The sequence below is a fragment of the Hipposideros armiger genome, unplaced genomic scaffold (assembly GCF_001890085.2).
Source record: "Hipposideros armiger isolate ML-2016 unplaced genomic scaffold, ASM189008v1 scaffold_4, whole genome shotgun sequence".
NCBI classification, from domain to species: domain Eukaryota; kingdom Metazoa; phylum Chordata; class Mammalia; order Chiroptera; family Hipposideridae; genus Hipposideros; species Hipposideros armiger.
The window spans coordinates 1,819,582-1,832,702 of record NW_017731354.1 but is presented as its reverse complement, the minus strand read 5'-3'; the positions used below and the strand labels follow the sequence as shown (position 1 = coordinate 1,832,702).

Genomic DNA, 13,121 nt, shown 5'->3' with positions numbered 1-13,121 from the left:
GACCATGTGGCCTGTGGCTGCCTCCTGCCCTGTCCTGGGACCTGAAGACTTGCATCGCTCAGAAGTCAACACCTAGAGGGGCAGGTGGGACTGAGAGCCAGCAGGAAAGCCTCCCTGCAGGGAGGAGGGTGGAAAGGGACAGGGACTCAGCCATAGTGGAGGGGCATTTGCACGCCCTTCTCTGGGAGGGGAGCTATGGAAGGTTCCGGGAAGGAAGCCCCCATTTTCCTGTCAAACACCCATGAGGGGAGATGGTCGTGTAAAGCCCCTGGCACACTGAGTGCTCACTCTGGCTGAGCGCGAGTGTTTACTGAGCACATACTAAGCGCCAGCAGTCCGTATGGGCTGCACTTTCGATCCTCCCTCCAAGCTGGTGAGGAGGCGTTTTCATCCCTGACTTACACAGGGTCACCACCTTGTCAGTGAAGGTCATAGAGCCACCAGAATACAAGCCCAGGTGGTCCTGTGCCGGGAGGTTGGGGCGGGGGGGTAGGGGAGGTGGGGGGTGGTCAGGAAACTCCCCTTTTCTTCTAAAGGCCGTAGGGAGCTGTCAAAGGTGAGGCAGGGCAAGCGCTTAGGAACCGCGTTGTGGACAGAGGGATGGGCACGTTTTAATTTTATGCCAGAGAATCCAACCCAGCAGTGTTCGCGGAGCACCCATTGTGTGTACACCCTGGTTGCACCCTGGCGCTGGTCCAGAGCCCGCGACAGGAGCCTGAGGGCTGCACGCACGGGATGGGGGCGCCCGAGGGTGACGCTGTGTCCGGGTGCCTTTGTCCTCTGCTGGCCCGGGAGCCAGGGATGCTCAGAGGCAGCGACTTCCTCAGGCTTCAGTTTTAAAGAGCCTTGGCTTGAAACTGTTCCATTTGGGAGGGTTTCTCCGTAGCATTTGGTATGGAATTATTACCAAATGCTAGAGAGGGACCCTGCCAAATGCTGTATATCAGCTCAAACCCAAACTCCTAAACAATGAAATATTTATAATAAAAACAGACCCGGGAGAGGGGCACAGACTGGGGCGCCCAGCTGGTGAGGGGCTCCTGGCTGAGGGGGCCCAGTTGGTCCTGCCTGCTGGAGTAGGTGCAGCTAGGGAGGCAGCGGGCACCAGGCACGGAGGGCGTGGCCGTGTGTCAGGAAGCCGGGAGAAGCGGGAGGCTGTGCCGGGCATCCGTCCACCCGCGGTGGGAATGGCCCGGCCTCGTCCCACTCAGCTCTCTCCTCCCGCTTCCAGTGCAGGGCTCAGCATTCAGCAGGCGCTCAATGAATGCTGACTGCCTGTGAGCCCGGCTACTGCCAGGAACAGCAAGACCTCGCCCATCTGGAGCCCACAGGGAATGAGATGGAGACAGCTGAGTTTTCCAGAAAGAGCCATCAATTATTTTCATGTAACATTTCAGATGGAAATATTTCTAAGATGCGGTGCACATTTCCTTTTTTCCTTTCTTGGAGAACGTGGAACACCATTAACCTTTTCGTAATGGCTCAGGGCTGCTGCTGTGAACCTCCCGTGCCAAGCAGGAGGCAATGCGGCCCTCGGGGCCGAGAGGTGTGCAGGGCGTTGGCCTCCGCTAATGGCCTGGAGACAGGGGCTTCTTCCCGCATGGCCAGGCTTGCAGTGTCGGCTGGAGTCGGCGGCCTGTCCCTCTCTCTGAGTTACTGTTTCCAGTTGACGGTGGCTCAGAGACCAGAGCTCCAGGCTTCTTCGAGTTTCGTGTGAAGTGAGCCTTCATCGGCCCTCACTGTGGATCAGCCGGGCCTGAGTTTGGTGCAGGAACTCGAGCGCTCGTCGTCGCCGGTCACTGCGTAGGCCACTCAGTCATTCTTGTCATTCTTCTCGATGCAATGGCTGTGTCTCAGAAAGGCAGGTGACAGCCTGGGAAGTCACTGCTCTTCGTCAGAAATGCTCAGGGAAGCCCTGGCAGCCCGGACCACCGATCTCTAAGTCCCCCACGGACTGTTTGGAAACCTTGTGGAAAGAGCTTCTTATGACCCCTGTCTTTTTACAGTAAGCAGGCATGTTGGCTGTCATGTCCCCATTTGGAAGGTGAGGATGCTGAGGTCCAGGGAGAGGTCGCCGAGGCCAGCTGGAGCCTGACGTAGCCTGGATTCCAGGAGGAAAACGATGCACAATCCAGGGGGCACTGGAGGGGCTGCAATGCAGAGGCTGTTTCCAGAGGTGTGAGCAGGGCTGAGAGACCCACAAAGGTGGGGAAGCCCCGGGGACTGGAAACTCAGGGAGCCAGTGTATTCCTCGTGTGCCCTTAGCAGTGAGCACAGGGCTGCCGAGTGACGAGGCGGAAGGTAGGTAGAGTCAGGTGGGGGCAGCCCACAGGAGGGACGCACAGCAAGACAAGCGCAGAGACTGCCGCGCCCGGCCTGCCGGGGTGCGAGCGACACCCCACGCTCTCCAGTCTCTGCTGGTGCCTCCCATGTGAGCTGATCTCCAAGCCTGAGGACAAGGGACTAGGGGATGGAGTCCTTAGAGGTCGGCCTCCCTGGGCCCAGAGTGGGGTGGGGAGGGCGAGTACTCTCAGAAGTCCAGTGCAGAACCTGACGCAGACAAGGTGGTCCACAGCTGCGTGGTCCCGAGGCTTTCCCGGAGACTCACCGCCTCTGCGCACGGGCACGCCCTGCCAGGTAGGCTGGCACAGCCGTTGGCTAGTGAGCCTGCAGGCTTGGCAGCATTTCTGAGGCACTCACCTTCTCTCTGCCATAGAGAGGTGAGCTGCGGGTCAGTCCTTGCACGCCTTCAGGACTGAGTCAGCTGTCCTCACCCCTTCCTCCCTCCACCTTGGTGCTGAGCTGGAGAGGCTGGTCAGGATTGAGGATGTGTGGAACGGTGGGGAGTGCCAGGTCTGGGACAAACCCCCAGAGCGACTTGGGGCTCTCCTGTTACCTGCACACCCTCCCGGAGCGTTGGTGCCTGCCTCAGTGAAGTGGGCGAGGTGGGCATGAGGAAGCCGGTGAGGAGGTCTTTGACGAGTGAGGGATGCTGGCGCGGAGGTCCCCGCTGCCCAGGAGGTTGGAGGTGGTTCAGCAGCGAGCGAGCCCCCACCCGCCTCCCTCCGAGGACGAGCCGTCCTTGCCTGCCTGGCACGACCCCGCTTGGCTTAGAGGGCTGCAGGCGATCAGAGCCCACAGAGCGGCCAGACCCCGCCCCACTCTGCCCCGAAGGCTCGGCAGGGGGGGTTCCTTAACGGCGTTGCCCAAACACGCCTGGTGCAGATGTCTCGCTACCCCCAGCACCCCTTGTCCCAGCTTTCCCCAAATCTGAATTATGGGGGTTTTGCTCCTTGAAAAGATTTGTTGATGTGCCTATTGCATGAAATGTAGAAAACACTGGACTCTATCAAAAATAAAAGTTAAGTCATCCAGAGTCCCACTGTCTAGAATCACCAGTAACACGTGGGTGAATTCCCTCCTGTGCCTTCGTTCTTGGTGCACATATACACATATAAGGAATAAGTGTGCATGATAGAGGCAGCACAGGGAGGCTGCTGGGAAATGCCCACGTGTTCACAGAGATGGTCCCTCTGGTTGGTTCACAGCACGCGTCACAGATCATATGCTTGCCTTAGAGTATATTTATATGTGAATGTGAAACAGGGCTTGTCTTGCAAATCAAGTTTTATACCTGCTATTTTGCTTTTCCCATATGCTGTCAAATTAATCATACAATTTTAATTAACGCCTGGTTTCCAAAATTATAAAACTCGCCTCTTTCACTTAAACTGGCAACCTTCAGCCTACCCGGCCACTGCGGGCCCCTGCGGCAAACCCCACCTCTGCTCTTTCAGGGTCCAGGTCGCGAGGCTGTGCGAAGCATTCCACAGATGTCAGAGGAGAAACGCAAGTGCAAGCGTCAGGCAGGTTCAGTGTGGCCTCAAAATCAATGCTCTTTCCAATGCGTGACCTGCAAATGCTCCCAGCACAAAGCAGAGGAGGACCCTGGGGTCTGCCTGCTCAGGGAAGGCATTTGTGACAGAAGCTGGGTGGGGTGAAGGGACTTGGCCTGGACCCACACTCGCATGCGACATTCTACACATTTTGCCGACAGGAAGCGCTCTGGACACTGCACGGCCTGCTGTGTTCATGTTAAGGGTGGGTGGTGTCTGCAGAAAGGCCCGCTCACAGGTGGCTCGGACTGCGGAGACAGATGTGTCCCTTGGCGGGCGTGGGACAGGTGTGAGGCAGGCACGGGGCAGCTGTGGGGCTTCCCCAGCACACTGGAAGCCAAGGCCACCAAAATGCTTCCATGACCCCGAGCCACTGAATGAACGTGTGGGACATTAAGTCCTATTCTCACTTAATGATGATGCGTTTACTTATCATTGATGTGTGGGAGTGAGTGCTTACTCTGTACTAGGCACTGTGCTAAGTGGTAACCCACCAAGCTCTCCAAAGGAGCCCTTGAGGTAGGGGCTCATTTTTCAAAGGATAAGACACAGAGGGGTTAAGTAACTTGCCTAAGGTCACACAGCTCTAAAGTGGTGGAGCTTGGATGTGAATCCAGGTGGCCTGGCCCCAGAGCGTACACTCTGCCACTCTAGGGGCCTCATCCTCACTTGTCCTTTGGAGCAGTAGTAAAGTCAACATCAGTGGCACAAATAACCCTGGAGTGAGCAAGAGGGGAGGGGATTTGGGAGCAGAGTTCCTGGGTGGGCAGCTGGCAGGAGGGCTGGACCAGGCTGCTGCGATGAGTACATCTTGCTAACACTGGCTGGATGCGTCCCTCCCCTGGACACAGAGCCCATCCAAGGAGCCAAAGCAAAGAGATACAGTGTTTCCTTTAAAGGCCAGAAGGTCCTGTTTGTCCCCTCCTGGGGACTGAGGGACCTATCTGGGGCTCCTTAGAGCTGGGAGGTGAGCCTGGGGGCAACAGGAACCTGCTGAAAATTGCACACCATCAGAATTTGAAGGCCAGACTGTCTGTAACAAATGTGATTGCCTGAGGGTTCACATCTTCCTATGAGTCTGTAAGATAAGCCCTGATGCCACCCCCAAAGCAGGAAGAGACATGAGTGGGGGAAGTACACATTGGAGTGGCCTTATTGGAAAGAAAATTGGAAATGCCTATGAGGAGCCTCAAAAACCCTCTGTACCCACTGACCTGGTAATTTCACTTCTATCAACTGAACCCAGGAAAATGAGCAGAGATGCAAACAAAGGTTTAACCATGAAAAGGCTCACTGTATTTTTAAGAGAACAAAAAATTAGAAACAATTTAGATGTTCCAAAATAAGAGATTGTTTAAATAAATTATGTTGCATCCATTTGGTGGAACATTATGTAGCCATAAAATCATGTTTGCAAAGCATATTTAGTGACGTGGGAAATACCTTGTGCTACAAGGTTAGAGAATAAAGGACACAAAATCGTTTATACAGAATGATTCAAAGTTTGTAAAAAAAAAATAGATATGCACAGAAAAATGCTTTGGAGGAAAAACGCAAAAGGCGAACAGGGTGAGATTATGGGAGATATAATCCTCTTCTTTGTACCTTTCTGTATTTTCTCATCATTCTTCAGTGTGTCACAAGGTTTACTTTCTATCAGAGAAAGTAGCCATTGATTCTGAAAAGTTGCAACTAATTTCTAGTGATGGTAACATATTTTAAGCTGCATGTGGATTCATTCATTCATGCATTCATCCCATTAGCCAGTAAAGGTTAAAACAGTGCCTGACACATAGTATGACTTATTGGAGTGTCAGAACTAACTTGATTAGTTCCATCGGTATTCCCTAATGCCTCCTACTGTGCCAGGGGCTGGGCTAGGCCCAGGATCCAGCGGTGAAGCAGGCTTGAGGTCTGCCTTCTGGAAGCTCCCAGCCTTGGGTGAGGAGGCGGCTCTTACAAGCAGAGCCTCAGATGACGTCCCTGAGTGGGCATCTGGAGCCATGGGAGGTGCACAGATCGGAACCCTTCGAACCAGAGGAGGGCTGGATAAGCCGGAATGGACATGACCGTGCTTCAGGTGCGCATGCAAAGGCATAGGTTTGTCCCCAGTCACTCGTGCACTTTCATACTTGCCTTCCATAGCCTTAGGTGCCAGCCCCCAATCTCCACTCTGCCAGCTGACCTTCTCATGCACGAGCTGCAGAACACCCTGGAGGATTCCAGGACTCAGGATCCTGGGGTGTACGTGCCCCCTCCCCCAGTATCCCATCTGATTCGGCTGTTTCCCCCTTGCAGCCTGGCACCATCAACACATTTTACCCTCAGCACATTCCTCTCCCCCGATCTTCCCTTTGGGATTCCCCAGTGTCCGTAAGACTCAACTCAAGCCTTCGGTGGAAGCAGGATGTACAATGAAGTCTCTCTAATGTTATCCCTGGACCGCTTGGCTCACTGCTCCCCCTGAGCTCCGTGGCCTGTGCCCCGGGGAAGGCCCAGGAGAGGCTCACTTGGGTCTCTGAGCACAGGCCAGAGTGCAGGCACTGGGTTTTTGCCTTGGCTGAGTCGCGCTCATTTGTGTCCCAGTAGCTTCTTTGCAGATCATGATAAACGTCAGTATTTGCCCAGGGGAACGCTGAGGATCATTTTCAATAATTGTCTCACCTATGTGGACCATGTCATGTCTGTGAGCCAAATGCTAGCTATATCATTTTCTGAAAAATGATATTTTTCCAATAATTGGTCCCTTTTGTTTCTAGTAGCGAACAAAATTTACACCTCTTCCCAAGGTAAAATCAGGGTTAGAAATTGGAACTTTGAAAACGCAGGGGCGTTTTCATGGCTGTGTGCTGCCTGGTGGGAGGGGAGTATGAAAACCATCGTCATCTCAAGAAAATGAGGCCTTGAATCCCAGCCATTAGTTGTATTTCATAACTTGATACTTTGCTTTAATTTGTAGTCTACGAAGTGCCCCAAATTTGGAGATTATGGGCTATTTAATTGACTCCCCCTGTGCAGGCAAACACAACACAGGTTATGTTCTGGCCAGGAGTCTGCTAGCTTCATGGATTCCTGTCCCCCTTCCCCCCAGACCTAACTCAGAATTGACAGTAGCTATTGCAGATCGCTGCAGGGCCCACAGCTAATGTTCCAGAACCTACCTGTGGTGTTCCAGCCCCACAGTCTGGCCAAAGAGCAGGAATGGAGGGCTGGAAATGTATCAGTGGTGCTCAGCGAGGTTTCTCGGTCTTTTGACTAAACTTGTACAAAGACCACGCAGACATGCAGGTTGGTCCTGCTCTAAAACGTACACCTGAGGTAGGAAACTTCCAGCTAGAAATTCAGGACATGGCTATTCACCTGACAGAAGCTGTCTGTTACGAGGCCTCACGTAACCAGCTCTCCGGTGCAGTAGATCAGGTTCAATCTACAAACATCTTTTCTGGAACAGAGCTTTTATGCAAAGCAAGGCATAACTGTAGCTTGAAGAGAGTTCTGGCAGGTTCTCGGGCTGCTCTCGCGCTGGGAAGAGCACCAGGAGCCCTACTTGGGCTTTTCGCCGCCCCGTTTCTGAGCTCGCTGGTCCCCGCCCTTTGTAAGGTGCTAAGTGTAGCAAGCAGGCCGCATTCTGTGGCAAGTGACAGCAAAGCCAAAGCGAATTGAACCTGTCAGCTCACAAAGAGCTTCAGGGCCGGGACTGGCTTCAGGTGTGGTTGGATTTGGGAGGTCAGCATCACAAACAGGACCAGCTCTCCATTGCTGCTGTGCTGTCTGCTGTGTGGGCTCCATTCTCAGCCTCCTCTTCGTGGCTGCTGCCAGCTCTCTGTCCACCTGTGGGTGTGGGGATGGAGACCACCCGCCTCCAGCCGCTGGACTTCTTCACAGGCACCTAGTTGACTACAAATCCAAGGCTCACTCTGATTGGACCAGCTTAGGTCACATGCCTATTCCTGAACCAATCACAGTGTCCAGAGAGATCACATGAATGCGCTGATTGGCTGGGACCTGGCCCTCAGCGGGGAGACGGGCAGGAGGGACTGCTGCTGGAAGGAGGGGCATGCTCTGCTGGGACAAGCATGTCACTGGGCCAAGTTCCTCCCTCCGTCGGGAAAGCCAGAAGAGATGCATGACCTTCTCTGGGGAGCGTGTGGGAGAGCAGCCCTCGGAGTCCTTAAAGGAGGTGCTTAAAGGGGGTGCTGGAGGAGGAGGTAGCGATGGGCCGATTGGCCTTTGCTCAAGGATTCCATGACCAGGACATGGCAGAACAGCCACGTAGGGCAGATTCTCCCAGTTTCTTCTTACTCAGGATCACCTCTTCCCCCTCTGCGGGCAGCCCTCTGAGCCCTGCCCTCGGGGGACTTTTGGGGGCTCCTTCTTCCTGAGGTGCGTACGGCTGAGCAGGCTGCTGGGAGCCTCCGTGCACAGCGCTGCTTGCCCTCGGCCGCAGAGAAGCCCCGTCAACCCAGAGAAGGACAGCTCGTGGCGGCCCGCGGCTTTCCCGAGTAAAGGACTTGTCAGCCCCCGGTCAGAAGTGGTGGACCCGGACTCGAAGAGCAGGGACTGTCGGTGAGAATGCAGACGGGACGCTGGAGGCATCAGCGCGAGCGCGTGGGTCTTCACAGCTCCATCAGCTTCCTTGCTCCGCTTGAAGAAGACGGACCTGGGGTGGCTCCCATTCTCCTAGAACCACTGACTCGGTGATCAGAGGGCTTTACAGATGGACGGGTCTTTGCACAGCGGGGAAACTGAGGACTGGCGCGGGGGACCCGGCCCCTCTAGTCACCAGCCTTCTGGTCTGCCCCTCACGCCAGAGCCCCGGCAGGCCTCTTCAGGTGCTTCCCCAGGGCTTCACTGTCGGTCACAAGGAATGGCCTTTGGGTGGCCACTGTTTAACCTGTTCGTACTGTGGGGGAGGTGGAATTATGAGAAACAGGGGAGTGCGGAGAACAGAGCAACAGAGAAACAAAAACGAGGCGAGGGCCGTTGTCACAGGAAGTGTAACTCTGAAGTCCTGGCTGGGTAACGACGTGTTCTGAATCCCTGTCACTTTCGAGAACCTAATGAAAGCGGTCAGAAGCAGTCCGTTGGTGGGAGAAGCATTTGTGTCAAAGGAGAGGCAGGCACTTAGGACAAGGTGCTGCTATGGCTCCCACATTCACCCACAGCCACCACCCACCTAAGTCGCTGCCCAGCCCCCGCTACCCATGACTTGCATCGCTTTCAGGAAATCCAAAGGCGCCCCCACGCTGAAGACAGGCAGGCGAGGAAGGCCCTGGTCGGTCCCGGGGCTGGGAAGTGGCTGTCCCTGCGGAGGGCAGTGACTGGTGAGGGCAGGACTCTAGACGTAGGGACCGGTGGGCTCAGAGGAACCTCTGCTGAAAATCCAGCCCCAGGGTTCTAGGCTTGGCCAGGCTGGGTTAGGGGCGGTGAGGACTACCGTCAGAGGTTAAGGTGAGGAGGAGCGGGAGTCGCGCGTGGGGTGGGGGGTGGGGTTTGCAGGCAGGACCAGGGCCCAGGAGAAGGGTGGGGAGTCCAAGAAATCCTGGACAAGGGGGAAAGGATCAGAGAACCACACGTTATGCAAGTGGCCCCCAAACCTTTGGGTAGGGGACTATGGGAGAACTTCCCCGCTTTAGTGGGACGCAGGTGGGTGTCAGGTTTCCAGCCCCTGCGCACCGTCTAGCACCCCATCCCCCACCGTGACGCCCACCCCCAGCAGGCGCTGTACACGGAGGGTTTCCCCGCTGTGCCTCGCCTCCAAGGCAGCCAGAGCGAGCCCTCAAGGAACGCAGAGCCCACGGGTGCCGACAGGGGGCGCGGGCAAGCCCCCGCCAGATCCGTCTGTCCGTGGGGCTCAGGCAGTGCTGCGCGGCCTCCAGGTGATGGGCAGTACCTGCCCGGCTAGCCCTGGCCTTCGGGGCTACACAAAACATCCGTGGCCTCGGTGCAGCCATGCGCACCAGCGGAGGCCCCCCCAGGCCGCCTGGAGCTCTGCCCTCCTCAGACTCACGGCCTCAAAGGACTGTGGGCGCTTGGGGCCTCCCAACCTGGAAGGGGTGCCCTGGGCCTAGCGGCCACCTTCCAGGGTCATGCAAGTAGGCTGGGCACGCGGAGGGGCCCAGAGCAGTGCCAGGACGTGTGGGCAGGCTCCTTGCCTCCCTTGGCCCAGGCAGGCCGGTGGCTAGAGGGTTAAAAGGCGACTGTCACCTTCATTCTCTTGGGGGGAAAGGCCTTTTCTCCAAGTCCATATGGCTACTTCCTTTGGACCTGCTCGGCCCTGCTCGCCTCTTTGTCCAAGCTGTCACTTATAAAGAATCACTTGACTTACAATAACAGGTTCAAAAGACGACAGAGTATAATCAGTTGATCTAAGAAGAATTGGAATAAGAACACCCCACTGCTCCGGCTATCATCCCCGTAGAGATAGTGATATCATTGATGTGATTGCGATGCTAATTTCTATACAATAAAAAAACCTTGTATTTTGGAATTTGTTCAAAGAGAATTTCAGACATATCAGATTGGAAAATGCTGACTGAATTCCTAAACTTTTTTGGGTAGGCAGGGGATTAAAAAAACACCACTGCAGAGATATGCATGGACTTTAAGAATCTCATAGAACTAACCTGATAGGGAAATCAGTTCTTTTCCTGCCCCCCAAAGTCCAGAAATTGGAGGGAGGGAGTGGAAGAGAGAGAGAGAGAGAGAGAGAGAGAGAGAGAGAGAGGAGAGAGAGAGAGAGAGAGAATGTGCTGGGTTCTCAGGCAGAGTCTGAGGGTGCAGGCAGCAGTGACGAGGCTGGTGCCCACCCATGGCATGCCTGAGGAGCAGGTCACCAGCGGTGAGGTGCCCATGCTGGTGCCCAGGGCATCTGGGTTGTGTCTGTGCCTGAGCCCCAGCCCAGCCCGCTGCCCCATGGCTCCTCCCTTCCTGAAGTTTTCTGCACCTAGCCCCACTCTTGGGCAGGTTTGCAACTGAGTGGCTCCTTCCACAGGAAAGGGTGGTGATAAGGTGGCTGTGCTGTGCCTTGTCTTTATCTTCGCTTTTTGTGTATTGTGGTGTCCTGGTTTAAAACCCCCCAGTCATCTTGGGGGAACTTGGTTGGGGCAGGCTGGAACAAGTCTTACCTGAATCAACGTTGAAAGTGTTCCCGTGGCTTGGTGTTTTGAATAATCAGTCTCCATCACTTCTTAACCATGCTTAACACAGGCCTCTCCCTCTCTCCCTCCCTCCCTCCCTTTCTCTCTCTCTCTCCCTCCCTCCCTTTCTCTCTCTCCCTCTGTCCCTCCCTCCTTCTCTCTCTCTCTCTCTCTCTCTCTCTCTCTCTCTCTCTCTCTCTTCGTCTCCGTCTTTCTGCTATTAACATTCCCCAATGTCACATGCAAGTCTTTTCTTTAAAACAAGCTTCTCATTGGTGTATTTGGATACTTCTTTTATTATTANCTTCTTAACCATGCTTAACACAGGCCTCTCCCTCTCTCCCTCCCTCCCTCCCTTTCTCTCTCTCTCTCCCTCCCTCCCTTTCTCTCTCTCCCTCTCTCTCTCTCTCTCTCTCTCTCTTTTGGGCCCTGTCTTTCTGCTATTAACATTCCCCAATGTCACATGCAAGTCTTTTCTTTAAAACAAGCTTCTCATTGGTGTATTTGGATACTTCTTTTATTATTATTACTGAATCTTTTCCCCCCATAATGACACCAGGATCATTATATAATCCCATAACAAAGAGGCTTTTGAGGCACCAGCTTTTGTCAACTCTAGGACAGAGAATGTATAATTGCATTATTCAGCTTTTCCCCTTCTCCCCCCCTCTCCCTGCTTCACAGAAACCAACCTCAGGCGTCACTCACATCTCTCTCTACCTTGTTACCTTGTATTATTTACCAAAGGTTTGCCTTGAGGACCAGCACTTACAAAGTTGCCTTTAAAAAGTTATTTTGTTTAATAATTAAGTCCTGGAGCCCACCGTGTGACGATTATTCTGGACCCATAAGGCAGAGAACCTGCGTGACGTTTTTCTGGAAGTTTAATTACCGTATGCTAATTTCCTTGCCTACTACGTGATTAATTAAAATCATATTTTCATAATCATTTGGCACTAGTATTGTTTTAGAATTATCATGATCTCCTAAATAGTGTCTGTAAATAAAGTCGCCTCTAATGGCAGGCGCGGGAGGCGAGGCTGAGGACCTCTCCGTGTTTGTATCGCGGCGATTGGCAACATAACTGCCTTATTTACATTAAATACGCCACAAGGTTACAGCGCGGATCAACGTCATTTGATCGCTGATGACTCCCTTAAACGCCCGGGCTGTGACTGATTCTCCGCGTCCCGCTGTCCACCGAGATTCACCCGGGAGTTTTTTTTCCCCCCAGAAAAGAAACAGACTTTAAATAGTTTCAGGAGCAGGTAAGAATTACGCTTTTTCCTCACCCCGTCTCCGTCTCTCCTCTCCCTCCGTGGCAATCTCTCTCCCTCTCGGCTGGATAAAAAATTCTTTAGTCAAAGGCAGGAATGCAAAGTAGTGACAAGCGAAGGGGCTGATATATGTCTCAGTAACGAGTCTGACAATCAGAATGTAGCTCTTGGAGAATAGATAGATTTTAATAAGTGTGTTTACATGAGCTCAAGGTCAGAAGCAAGCTGCGCTGTGTTAAATGGTTTCTTAGTTGCTAGACAGAGAGGAAAAATGGACGATCACACACCATTCTTTGTAGATTATTATATCAAGGGTTCAGTCTCTGGCTCATCAAAGCTAAATGCCGCAAGACCTATCTAGTTGCTGTGAATTATGCCAGGGCGACAATGGGAGAGCGTTTTTAATGGTACAATGCATTTCACCTACCAGATAGGGGGAGGCCGAGCCGGGGACGGGGATGTCTGCGGGGCTGGGTGATGAGTATCAATGAACGGGGCGACTCCGAGCAGAGGCGGATGAACACGCAGCCCGCCCTGCCCCGGCCAGGCTGGGGACGGCGCGCCGGGCTCCACCGGGCGGGCGGCCGAGGCGCACGAGCGGGGCGCCCGTCCCCCCGCAGCCCCGGAAAATGATCGAGTCAATCATGTGGACATGTCTCATTATTCATTGAACACAATCTTTTACAACGCTCCGTTTACGTGCCCGAGTTTGCTCCCGACGCCCGCGTCTCGATGTTTAAGGTAAGGAAAACAAAGGTGGGCAGATCGCGGCGCGGCGCCGGGGGGTCGGCGGGCGGGGGGCGCGCGGG

At 54.1% G+C, this 13,121-nt stretch overlaps 1 protein-coding gene across 1 annotated transcript in view; it reads left to right on the top strand.

Moving 5' to 3' along the window:
* Nucleotides 1-11,524: 11,524 nt before the first annotated feature.
* The window catches only part of ZNF536 (zinc finger protein 536), a 416,602-nt gene continuing 415,005 nt past the window's right edge, over nucleotides 11,525-13,121 (top strand). Inside the window, exon 1 of the mRNA XM_019642730.1 lies at nucleotides 11,525-12,303. The gene's annotated coding sequence lies outside the window, so the exon portion shown is untranslated. The remainder of the gene's footprint in view (nucleotides 12,304-13,121) is intronic.